Raw genomic sequence first — 14,470 nt, 5'->3', positions numbered from 1 at the left:
TTTGGTTGAAAAATGTTTCAAAAATGCAAAATTTGAAGGGAATGCAAGAGGCAAAATGTGCTTGGCATCGAGGGCATTGCCCCTCAACTCCGCCATGTACTACGATAGGGACCACACCTTGGACACTGCCCCAGGACCCTGCAAGGGGTGTTGCCTCTTGACCCCACTGGTGGCTGCCACCCCCAGACCCTCACTTTAAAATTTACAAAAAAATGAAGAAATTGGTGGAGAAAACACATTGACCAAAGGTGATGTTTCAATACCCTATGTACTTGAATGCATCTTAAAAGATATTGATCTTCCATCATCACAGGTATGTACAAATGGTATCTTTATGTTTGACCAAGAAAATATCATTGATAAATTCTTAGAACAATGTGATTTTGATGATGAAAATCTAACCTCTTGTTGTTTTAACTGCTATAGAGAAGATGTCCAATGTATATGCCTGAACAACCACAAGCACATAGTGAATGATGCGTAAGCTATTTCTAATCCTTACCATGATAAGTGTGGAAGTGACCAAGTATTTCTTATAATGGATGAACAATCTCAAGCACCAACCCAAGAAGATCAAGGTATGCATTATGTTGGTAACATGTATTGTCACTCTAATTCATTACAAATCCAACATATTTCTTTAAAATGTACTTCTCCACCTAGCATACACAATGAATGTAATCATGCATGCTCACAACAACCCGTATATCCCTCTTATATTCCACCATATCCATCCTTACCATCTTCATTTCATCCATCCTTCGTATTCCCATCTACTTTATCTCTTTCTCACTTCTTACCATATTCATTATCCCATTCACATTGGACTCCATCCTATCCACCAAAGGAAACTATACAGCCTCATACAATACTTCAAAATAATGTGGTTGGAAATACATATAATATTGAGCTTTCAAGCCTCCCTCTACAATCTAATGGTGTGCTTAAAATTGATAAATCAACATTGGAATGTATTGATGTATATAAAGGATGTGATTTTGGTTTAATTAAATTAGAAGAACAATATTTGAATTATAATCCACTTTGTTCTTCTTTTCTACTTAACGAATTCCAAATACCTACAAATGAGCCCATACTTAAAATTGCATCAATTTTAATTAATGAACTCGTGAGTATGTATGTTAATATCAATCATGCACTAAGTAATTTTAAGCCATATACATTCCATACTCCAAAAACATGCTACCAAATCCTCCAAGATCTACATTTTATTACTTTTGTACTTATGCATATTGTGATTTGGAGGCCTATGGTTAAAATGTGCATCCCTCACATACTTGTTGATTTCAGACCAATAATTCATTACACACAATCATACGGGATTCTATGCATTAATGGCCAAAATGTTAAAATTGGATGATCATTATTCCTAATTGTTGATTCTTTTCATTGTCCTAAGATGACCAAATACACTATGGATGATTAAATTATTTAGCAAGGATCAAAGTATTAATATCTATATATTTTCATTCCTGGTTCTTGTGTATCAAACTGATCATTCATTGATTACATGTGTTGATTTCTTGATTCCTTGGATGATTTGAATTCCCTATACTTTTATAACCTACAGTTAATTTTGGAATACATCCATTGAATTATTGAAATATTTGATTTATCTATCATTCAATAAGGCTCACAAAATTCTAAAGATGTGTTACTCTCTTCGAGTTACCTAATTTCTTTTCTTATCCTAATGATTTCATAACCTTGTAGCATGAAATTAAGTTGGGGGGAATTCCTCCAATCTTGTGGTTCTTCGATGATTTCAAATCAAGCTTCATTGATTGTTTTATTGGTCCTTTTAGCAAACCTCCACATGTGACATCTCAACAATTCAAGGTATGTGTTCTAGTATTATTAAGCATTTCAATTATATGAACACAATGATTTATTTGTATTTTTCCATTTTATCAAATATGTATTCATATTAATAACTCTACCTATCATTTGTAAAACTAAAATTACCTACTTAATGATAGAGTTATTGAATTGATGATATTTCTTTACTATGCTTGATATGCTTGGTTTTGAGAATATGGTTATAGGTCTCTCATTGTGGTGTGATGATCTTAGAACCAATACCAGTTAATGATGCTTCTCTACACAAGAATTTCATAACACACCATGTTGGCTTTGTTTACATTGTATGGGCTTGCTAGATATATGGTGCATATCCATTTCTCTTGTGTTTTACTATTCAAGATCACATGCAGATTTTGGCAGAGGTTGTTCACCACCTTGAGATGAGATTTGTTTTCCATGATGATTAATCCAATGGAGGAAAATATGCAACATGGGTTCATGATTATTCAAGAACACATCTAATGATACTTTGAATACATTGCCAGCTACCACATGCCTTCCTTGAGATGTGTATACTTCTCTCAAACATTTTATGGACACATTCGTGACTACTATTGGTTTTCACTCCATACTCATGTATTTGGTAATGCAGGTGTGTTACTCGCAACTTTATATTTTTTTGTGGTGGATGTTTCATAAGCTTTACAAGAATAGGATTCATATCTTGAGGAGATGTCTTCTTATTCTATCAACATAGAGAAATATGAGAATCATCATTCATGTGAGTAATACTGTTACTGAGTGTCCTAGTATGTTCTAAACCTCTTCACGTGACTTTCAAATTTAGTGGCATGAGATATGTAGATCAAGGTTGATAGTGCAATATTTTAGTCTTCCCAACTTTTTGGAGATTATTCTTGGTCATCATTTCAAGTTCCTTATGCAATCAAGCTTCAACGGTGCCTTCTATGAGGTCATGGAAAAAAATAGAGCTTTGGATGGTATCATTTTTCATCATCCATGTCAAGATTTCATTTCTTTGGTCATTCTATGTAGTAATTGAAAAATTTAAAAAAAGGAAAAAAAAAAGAAAAAAGAAAAAAAAAGAAGAGAAAAATTTAAAAATTAAAAAAAAAAACAATAAAAGATCCAAAAAAGAAAATCTTTGGGTGTTGTTGGCCAGTTAATATCTGAAAATCGGTTTTCGGTGGATGTTAACTACAAAATAAATTCTTAGTGGTGAAAACTATTCTTACAATGCCATTAAGCAGTGGGTGATTGAAAATTGGCTTGCCAATAGTCACTTGTCATTACCAAAATGTGAAAAATTGAAAAAAAAGTCAAAAATTGAAAAATGCAATAATTGGTGTTCTTGGTTTTTCTACTAATTATTCTTTCTAGGAACACTCATCGGCTTAAGCGGTTCTTTTCATTCTTGGCACCTCCTGTCGCTCACTCTTGTAGCTCAATGTCATCCTCAAATCTTTGATCACCCATAATCTGAGTTGTCTGCTCAGTTGAGGTGTTTTTAGAGGAATGTGCTACTTCCTATTATATGATCTACAATGCTTCAATTGATTTTGGTGGTCCCATAGATTTCCCTCTTTATCCTAGTTTTATGGTTCCTTTCAGTGGTCTTGTCTTCGATGCTTTCAGTCAAATGGTGGTCTTCTGTGGTGTTGCAGTTTTGGATGCCTCTGTTTGTTCATTATTGATGATTCATCCATTTTGGTGGTCCTGGTTGCTAAGTTGCTCTACATTCCAACTTTGGTATTTCTGCACATGTTGGTAAATCAATCAATTTTGTTTTTCCTTATTTTATCTCTTAACTTTATTTATATTGCTTATTATGTTAATCACTATGCAATGTCCCTCCCTATCCTCTCCTTGTTTCTCATGGATGGTCAACCTTCAAGTTGGGGGGAGGCATGTCATCCTATTATCTTCCATCCATCACCCTTAATAATTCCATCATACTATCCATTTTGGCCTTTGTTTTGTCTCTCATCTCTCCTATTTCACCCATTTTAAACCATGATGCTATTAATTTTTTTTTTTTTTTTTTAAATGAAAAGAAAATGAGAAAGAAAAGAGAAAAGAGAAATAACTTATGAAAAGTTGAAAGAGATATCCCTATTAAAGAAGAAAACAATAATAAGTCCTGTCATGTGAAGAAAAGAAAGGGATTTGTGTTTATATATGAGTTATCATGGTTTGAGGTGGAGACAAAGCCAAAATTCATAAACCTAAGAGGCCTTTAGTCAAAACTAAAGACCTCATGACCATAATTATTGCACGAGGACATGCAATATGTAAGTTGGGGGGAATGATGAGAGCTGAGTACAACCTATTTGATGCCATATTTTAATCTATTTTATGCACTTAAATACTCACTTCCTTATTCCATTTCCATTATATTCCATCCCATTTTATTGTTTTACGTTGCATATGGCTTAATATTTATAAGCAATATTTAATATTGTTTTGGGATTAAAATATGGAAAATACATTAATTGAATTCTTTTTCTAATATTTACTACTATAGCATGTTGATTTAAATTGTAGATCTTCCTACTATTTAACAAACTTCCTATCGCCTGTTAGTCGGGATTGCAACTTCCTATCACCTGTCAATCGGGACTGCAACTTCTTGTCGCCTGCCAGTTGGGACTATAACTTCCTGTTACATTTGGACATGAACTATTATTCTTCCAGAATAAAATGTCTACTGCTGCAATCTAATTAGAAAATATATGCTAGTTGGACACATGTATTACAATCTATATGGAGTTTAAACTACTTAATATCTACCTTTGTTTCCATCATACAATGACCTCTAGCCATGCAAGGGAAACAATAGCAAATAACCAAGGAAAAATTTTGTTGCATATATCCACATGGAAAACTTTATTAGTATTTAGTTTCCTATATTTATGTGCAGTTATAAATGTAATTCATGTGGCATTGTTTTGTTATATCTACTTGGCCATAAGCGAGCCACGTGGATATCTCATAAATTTTTTTTTTAGTGTTTGTTTTATAGCAAATGGTATATATATGGTCAAATATCATAGTAGAGGGAGGCAGGTTTGAATACATAGATTTATTTAGAAAGGATTATTGTACACAGATTGTTATTATTATTCTAAAATATAAGTTCCATATTTGCATGATTACAAAGGCATAAGACTATTATTTTTCTTCACCAAGTAGTTGAGGAAGGGCCCACTCTGAAGTTACCCAGTGATTATTTTCTATGAGTTATGTTTGGAGTGCATTTAAATTAGATTTCATTTGTATGTTAATTATCTTAGCATTATATAGTATGGATTTAATCATAGTATATTAGTTTATGTGTTTAATATCTGTATTTGATTGTATAATGACATTTCAAATGAATTAGATTATGAGTCGATAATTTGTTAAGAGTTGTAGTTATTTTATCATAGAATATTTCTGTTATACTTTAGTAAGTTTCTACTGCTAGAAGTGACAGTTCCTATTGCAAAAAAAATTCAATTTGGTTATACATGCATTCATAAACCCTCATCTCATAGCTACCATCCCTTGATAGCATATTGCTCAGGTGCCTTTCACAATCTTACGCTCTCGGATTGACACATATAGACTAGTTGAACTTCATTATAAATCATTAATTCTTTTTTATTATTTGCCCCAGTGTTGACCTATCAAAGTGGATAACATATTATTCACCAACAACATAATTATTGCAAATGACAATTGAAACATAGAGTGTAGACAAAGCAGTTGCCACTGAAAAGGTAAAAATATTTGATACAACAATTCAAACAAATGAGAGAGAAAAAGAGCAACCAATTGCAACTATGGACATGGCTATTCAAAATTATGATCTAGCAGAGGATCAATCAATTGTGATTGATATCTAGATTGTTGAACATGATACATCACACATAAGCCAAGTGGTCCTACAGTTGGAAGAGAAAAAAATAAAACTAGGTCAATCATCAAATGCAATAGATCAACAAGAAATTGCTACAATAGAACTGGTCCCACCACAAGAAGATCAATGATAAAGCCATTATGTTGCAAAGATGAAAGCAAGCACCAAATTTTGTCTTTTTGCGATAGTGACAACTTTTTTCCTTTTCGTTTTCTTTTTGTTCTAAGGACAATTGTCCTTTTCCCTTTATGCCCATAGCTTGTTGAATCCCACACTATATAAGTGATTTCCCAAGGCTAGAGGATGGTCTGAAGTTTGTATATTTTTAGTGTTTTTCTATTTATAGTCGGTCCAGTTAGTCTCTATGTCAACTTTATGATGTATTCATTTTTGTAATCTAAGAATACAAGTAAATCTGAAATGACAATTTTGTCATATCTTGAGTTATTATTGAGTTTATACTAGTAGTGTATTATTTTCAAGGAAGATTAATACAAAGGAATGTTCTACAATATTCGTGTCTCTGATTTTTTTGTCTCCATTTCCCATATGTGAAATTTTGGGATTGAAATGAATAAGGTTCTTTCATTTTAATACAATTTGGATGGGTTTTATATCTTTTCATTGATTGCTTTTAATTCAAAGAGTTAAGTAAATGTTTTCATGAATTGATAGAGTTTCTAGAAATATGGGAGAGATATTATAAGAATGAAATTTAGGATTAACTGCTGATAAATTTGATTGCAAGACAATTAAATAGGTCATAGTGTTTACTAGTGTGAGTCTATGTAACAATGGATAAGGTACTAATCATCAATTTAGATGGAAATTGATAATATCATGTGGTTGCACATAGCACAATTTCAATCAAATCAATATTTAATTTTTTGTATGAAGAATCAAATTGTTGGTCATTACTTGTTTGTAATGGTATTCCTCTAAATTACAAGTAGCTATTGTAATCAAGGAGTCATTAAAAATCTAAGAAGAATTACGACCATCTTCTAGTATAGGGGATAGATCTAAAGAAAAGAGTGCAAGTGAGTGAGTTCTAAAGAAAATATCTAGTCATTTCCATCTGTAAGGTGAACCCATCTTGGCCCTGTAGAGCCTAAAGTGTAGAGAGTCCTTGTGATTTTGTTGAAGTTGGTCCAGATCTAAAGAAAATCCTGTTGAATATGGGATATAGCTAGTCCTTAGGCTCATTTTTTTCTTTTGCATCATGGTATTGGGTCACTTGCAACCTGGTAATGTTAAAACATCAACAAATGGTGACTCTATTGGGGATTTGTTCAATACAAATTGTTGTTAATGAATACTACAGTCTCTAGTGTAACGTTATATGTCTGCATTTCTATTTCATTTATATATTGTCTGTGTTTGTATTGGTCTTTTATAATGACAATCCTTTATAATCTACAAAATTTCTAATACCAGAAGAGCACAGTGATGTATAGTGTCCTTGCATGAGTGCCTTATCTGCTAAACAAGATTTGTAATCCCAAAAGTCTTTCTAATTGGCCCTTTGTGTTAGATCTATTTTAAATGTTTCTCGTGATATTTTCCAAATCCAAAATCCATTTCATATATTTTCCCCTCAATAGGGTGGCAAATCAGTCAAGGTTTTGAAGCTAGTGCTATATTTTCAAGTGACTTAAAAAAATGGCAGGCAAGAGGAAAAATACATGAGCATTTACAAAGGCCAATCTAGAAGTGTCATTATACACTAAATTACCTCATGGAGCTAGAAAAAACCAAGCCAAAAAGAAAATAGATCCTAATTGGAAACCTAGAGGTAGTGTGTCAGTACATTCTCAATACTAGCCTATGGTAGAGAGAGAGAATCTTCTTCCTTGAATTCTAGATCAAAAACCATGAGACTCTTAGGAGAAATGTTCATCACCCCATTGCAAGAAAAAATAGTTTATCATGATAAAAATGTGTCTTCTGCAAGGGATATTCCTTGCAAACTAGATGTGATGAAGGAAATGAACCAGAGGTGGGGACATAAAGGTAATCTTGATGCTAAATTCACTCCCAAACAAATCCTACATCTAGAAAGAAACCTTATAGATTTAGATGATCTAGCAGATTCAAAAGCCACCTTTGTAGACCTAGTAGAATTATTGTTAGAGATTGAAGTCCTTAGGAAAAGGGTTGTTGAGGAAGAAGCCAAATGCATACATTTGGAAAATGAGAGGGAAGAAGTTACCATGAATAATCTCATTGAGAGAGACAACCTACTTAGGAGAATGGTTGCTTTGTAAGAGCATAATAAAAACTTACAAGAGAGATCTTCTAAGTTACACCCAGATGTTGTTACAAGCTAGGGTTGTTGTTGCACCAAAAGATCAACCTGTTAATGCTTGATACAACCACTAGACTTATAGAAAATGGGAGGCAGTTAAGCCATGTTACGAATCTCAAAGGGGAACATTGGTAGTTAGTCCTACAATCCCCCCCTAAGCATTACTTGATGAGATTTGAAACTATGACCTAGCTCTAATACCACTTGTTACAAGCTAGGGTTGTTGTTGCACTAAAGGATTGACCTATTAATGCCTGATACAACCACTAAACTTATAGAACACATGAGGTAGTTAAGCCATTTCAGTCAACCCTTGCCACATCTTCTACTACAAGTAGTTAGATACATGTTGCTCAACAAATTCAACAACCTCAAATCCTTATTCAAACTCAAGGGGTTGGACCAAGCACATCAAATTTTGTTAGTTTTCAGAGAAGACCCATTTACATGCAAAAGTACAAGAAAATATCTTTCATAAGTATCCATGGTTTCCCTAATCTAATTTCAAATGATTTGAGAGACAAGGTTATCAAATTTTCAAGTAATAATGTTGTGACTAGTGAAGATCATCTAAGAAAGTTTGTAGACATGCTTAATGATTATGAGGTAGAGCATGAAGATGTAGTCATGAAGTTATTTATACATTCATTGACTGAAGATGTTAGGGATTGGTTTAGGAGGGTGCCCGATGATAGTATCATCTCATGGAGGGATCTAGAAAAATTCTTCAAGGAATAATATGGTGATAATACAAATGTTTGTTTTATGTTGAATGAATTTAACAACGTAAAAAAGAACTTGAATGAAGCCACTTTTGATTTCAATGTGAGATTTTAGAAAGGGATGTATAAGTTGTTCCAAGTAATGAGACTAGGGGAGGATGCATATCACGCAACCTACTTTAATATTTTCGACAGTAAAATGGCCTATACTCTTAGAGATAAAGAACCTAGGACACTAAGAGATGCTTATAAGATGGATGTGAATATTGAGAACAATAGAAGAGATTCTAGTAAGTTGGGAAGAAGAGATGACCCAAAATTGTTGAATCCAAGGAATAATAAGAAAGAAGGTGAAAAGCCTACTGTAGGTAAGAAACTTGGCGAGGATACAATGGGTCAAGTTTTAAATCTTCTTAAATCATGCTAATAAGCAAACTACTGGTGATAAAACTTAGTTTAATACCCATTACAATAGGCAGAATAGAATGCAAAATTTCCCTTATACAACCCAATGAAAAGATGGGAAGCCTATTATCCCTCATGCTAAGAATGATAAATAGAAGGGTACACTAGATCCATTACAAATAAATTATGTGAACATGCCAGATGATATGCCTTGGTGTATTGTATGCTAGTCCCCTCATTCCCTTGACTATTATGCAGTTTCTCAATCCTTTGCTGAAAATCAACATGTACAAAATGAAGAAGGAGAGGAAGAAAATGGTCATGAGGATTTAGGATGCAATATGATAAACTTGTGTGACAATGGTGAAGAATCTAATTTAGAAGATTCTAAAAATGATGTTGAGATTCAGAGAAATGTCTATCAATTGCACCATCAACAAGTGTTCTTAGATGAAGAAGATCAACATGAAGACATAGTGTGCAATAAAATGTCAGGTATAGAAGATATGAACTTGAGAAAACCATCCATAGAAGAGATTGATAGGATCACTACAGAGATGATAGCCCAAGTACATAGTACTTACAATCTAAGAAACATAACTATTGACAATGTCATGGGTAAGTCATCTGGTATTTTCATTAAAATATTACTCATAAAATGAATAAAGAAAATAAAAAGGATAGTTTAGTAACAATCAAGGTCAAGTATTATAAGAGTTAAAAGTGGGAGCCCAAAAAGAAGGTACAGTTTCAAGGAGTTGAAACTATCAAGGTAAATATGCCTAAGAAGAAAATAAATCTTGATATTACAAAGCAAGAAGAGGCACCTACTATTCAAGAACTAGAAGCTACTTGTAATTTTGTTAAACCTACTATTTATGATCCTGTTGAAATGATATCCATGTTATCTCAAATTACTATCAAAGTTCCCTTGTCTGAAATGTTTAGAATAAAGGAACACAAGAATAAGGCTCTCTCTTGGTTGGGTGAAATACGAAATAGTTATAATGTTGTTGAACAAAAACCCATAGTTATGTAGTAGATGCCACTCATAATAGAAGACAAAGGAGTCATGCCCCAAATACCCTAGATGTATTTGGACAATTCATCTATAGCTTACATACAAGACATTGATCCTTTCTTTCTCAGTTTAGTCATAAATGGCAGAATTTTAAAAAATTGCACAATTGACTCAGGAGCATCAAATATTATTATGCCTTTCAAAGTTATGGAAGCCCTTGGTTTAGAAGTAGATACTAAACAAGGTAGTTTTAGAGAAATGGATGCAAGGGAAGTGCATGTCATAGGTACAATTAATGCATTACCTTTTAGACTAATTGTCTATCTTGATGTTGAGTTGACCATAACAGTCCTTATAGTTGATATTCCTCCCCATTATGGAGTGTTACTTTTAGAAAATGGAGTGTTGCAATGGGAGGTATCCTACGGTGTGGCTTTCCTTATGCTACTTTTCATATAGAAGATAAAGCTATCAATATTGATAGAGAACCAATGGTCACCCACATAGTTGAAGATAATGTTGATAAATATGCTACATGTTTTTTGGATTCTGAGGTTAATGTAGTTAGAGTTGAACTTGTCATTTAAGAAAGTGAGAAACCATGCCCACCAATTACAGAAGAGGTAACAAGTTGCATGGATTCTCAACACTTATGGACTATGTATTTTGATGGAGGAAGTTCTAAAGAAGGATTAGGAGTTGGGGTACTATTTATATCTTTGAAGATAAACACTTTTATGTATTCATTTACCTTAAATTTTACATGTACCAATAATATTGCAGAGTATGAAGCACTTTTGTTGGGATTAAAAGTAGCATCAAGTCATGAGATTAAGAAATTGCATGTTATTGGTGACTCTGAATTAGTTGTGTCTCAAGTTAAGGAGACATGCCTCCAAAAAAAAAGGTTGAAATAGTATATGAATGTTGTTTGGGACCAAATAGAATCATTTAATGCCTTTGATATTTCTTGGATGGACAATAGTAATAACAAGATGGCTAACCTATTAGCTAATGTAGCTATTAAGCCAGATGACATATCATTTGATGGTGTGTCAAAGATTGAAATGTTTGGCAATTTTTTGAAGATGACAAAGAAATTTTGAATTTCCTGCTAAATGAAGATAAGTATTATGGCCAAGAGTTGGATTGTAGTGCTTTGATTGAAACAACAGATGGAAAATAAACCCCTTTTTGCTAAGAACTTATGCAATTAAAGACAAATAAAGTACCTAAAGGACTGGTGCTCTTAGAAAATGTTTTTGATAAGCAAGATAGAGTGCATCTAGAAGTTAGAAATCAAAAGCTAGAGGAACTTGAATAGATTAGCCTTGGTACTTTTGAAGCTCCTAAAAAGGTATATATTGGTAAGGCTTTTATCTCCTAAAATTAGAAAGTCTTTGATTGATCTGCTTAGAAAATTTAGGCATATTTTTTCATGGTCATATGAAGACCTTAAGGCTTATAGGGAGGATTTGTTTCGACATGTAACACCTCTCAAAGAAAATTTTAAGTCATTCAGACAAAAGAAGAGACTTGTAAATCCTGCTTTAGCCCCCAAAATGCAGGAAGAACCTATGAAGCTTAGGGATTGGGGGGGGGGGGGGGGGGGGGGGGTTCATCAAACCAATCAGACATTCTTCATGGGTGTCAAATCTAGTACTAGTAAGGAAAAAGAATGGGGATATTAGGCTATGTGTTGATTTTAGAAACCTCAATTTTACATCCTTAAAGGATAATTATGGATTGTTTGATATGGAAGCCATGTTGCAACAAGTTACTTGTTCAGAGATAATGTCCATGATGGATGGTTTCTCAGGATATAACAAGGTTCTTGCTGATGAATTTAAAGAATAATTTAAAATAGCCTACACTACTCCTTGGGGGAGATATGTGTATGTAAGGCTTCCTTTTAGCTTGATAAATGCAGGAGCAACATTCCAAAGAGCTATGGATGTTGCATTCAAGGGGTATATTGATAAATTCATGGTTGTATATCAAGATGATCTCACAACATACTCAAAGAAGGTTGAAGAGCACTATAGGCATTTGTAAAATATTTTCATCAATGCTTTGGAGTATGGTGTTTCTTTAAACCCAAAGAAGTGCACTTTTGGAGTGACAAGAGGGAAATTTATTGGTCTCCTAGTATCTAAGGATGGAGTGAAGATTGACCCTAAGAGAGTGGCAATAGTTGATAAAGTCCCTAAGCCTAAGAATGTCAAAGGAATACGATCATTCTTTGGACAAGTTAATTTCTTGATAACATTTGTTACTAATTTTGTTGAGATTAGCAGGCCAATCTTCAAGATGCTCAAGAAAGGAGCAATCATTAGTTGGGAAGGTGAGCCTATAGTAGCTTTTCAAGAAATTAAGAGTGCCATTAAAAATGCACCAGTTCTTAGGATACCAAATTATGCAAATCCAATGCATATTTTTTCTTTTGCATATTTCCACACTATTGTAGTAGTTTTGTTGTAGAAGAATGAAGAGGGATATGAACAACCAATTGCATTTTTCACTAAATCCCTCTAGCCTGTAGAACTGAAGTATGAAATAAATGAAAAGAAGGATTATGCTTTAGTCAAAGCTATGAAAACTTTTAGATGTTACTTAGTATGTGCTATTGTTATTGCATATGTGCCAAGCGCAATAATCAAAGACATATTCTCTAAACAGGAGGTGTCTAGCAGGAGATGAAGATGGATAAACAGGATTTAGGAATTCAATATTGACATTAAAATCACTAAGTTAGTGACAGGCCAAGGGTTAGAAAAATTGATGGCTCAGTCAAATTTGGATGCTAACCAACTGAATCTTGTATGTGAATATCTTAAATTAAGCACCTATGATATGGATCATTGTGATTGGTACATAAATGTGATATAGTATTTGCATCACATGGAAGCCTCATCCCACCTAATAGATAATGAAAGGAGAGTTGTAAAGTTACATGCCATTAGTTATGTTATTGTTAATGGAACTCTATGCTGAAGAAATTTTGAAGGGACACTCTTGAAATGCATTGATCACAAAGAATCTAAGAAGGTATTAAATGATATGAATTCAAGGGTATTTGGGGTTCATTATATGGAAGATACTACTGCCCACAAGGTAATGAGAGAAGGATCCTAGTAGCCTAGTTTATTTAAAGATGCAAAAATTCTGGTCAAAAGGAGTGATTCATGCCAAAGATTTATAGGAAAGTTAATTTTTTCTGGCAATACTCCTTCGAAGTCAGTAGAAGTATACGCACCCTTTCAACAATGGGGCATGTATTTCATAGGCAACATCTCTACCAAATCTAGTAGTGGCTACTCATGGATACTAGTTGTAACTAACTACTTTACAAAATGAGTAGAGGCTATTCCAACTAGAAATGCTACCAGTAAATTGGTTAATAATTTTCTACTAAAAAAAATCATAACAAGGTTTGGGTGTCCTCATAAAACTATGATTGATAATGTAATGTGTTTTAGATCAGAAGAATTTGTCAAGTTTTGCGATAAATGTGGCATCACCAGAACAACATCATCACCTTATCATCCATAGGGAAATGGAAAAGATGAGTCTACAAATAAGATCCTATTGAAAGTCATTAAAAAAACTTTGGACGAAAATAAAAAGGCATGGGATTCTAAGTTACATCTGGTAGTTTGGGTTGTCAAAGTGATAATAAAGAAAGCAATAGGTGTTTCACCTTGCGACCTAGTGTATGAAATCCAAGAAAGGATGCCTCAAAATAATTTGATAGGTCTTTAAAACTACATCTAGATGTATGATGCTGATGTTATTGATGATATGCAAGAGATGATGGATGAGTTGGTAGGATTAACATAAACTAGAAAGGGAACATCTGCCAAGAATGTAAAATTATAGCTGCAAGCCAAACTTTTGTATGACAAGAAGTAGTGGCTAGGAATTTTGAACTTGAAGATCTGATTTTAATGTGGAATGCTAGAATTAAGGACAAAGACAAGCTTGCTAAATTTGATCCTTTTTGGTTGGGTCCCTATCTGGTTGATCCTACATGGGGTGAAGATTCGTATATTTTAAAAGAGCTACCAGGTGATATTCTTGATCTACTAGTTCATGGACAATTCTTGAAGAGGTATTTTTGTTAAAATATTTAATCTTCCATGAATAGTAGTTAGGTTTGTCCTTTTGTAAATCCCTTGTACATATGTGTGTAGCTCTCTGTATATATTTATTGTTTTCTAGTGTATGTGTGTTGTTATTTAGAGTTGTTAGTTTTGTCATTTAGGTGG

Source organism: Cupressus sempervirens, chromosome 3, assembly GCF_028749045.1.
Source record: "Cupressus sempervirens isolate cs-2001-9-10 chromosome 3, ASM2874904v1, whole genome shotgun sequence".
Taxonomy (NCBI): domain Eukaryota; kingdom Viridiplantae; phylum Streptophyta; class Pinopsida; order Cupressales; family Cupressaceae; genus Cupressus; species Cupressus sempervirens.
This window is presented reverse-complemented; position numbering follows the sequence as displayed.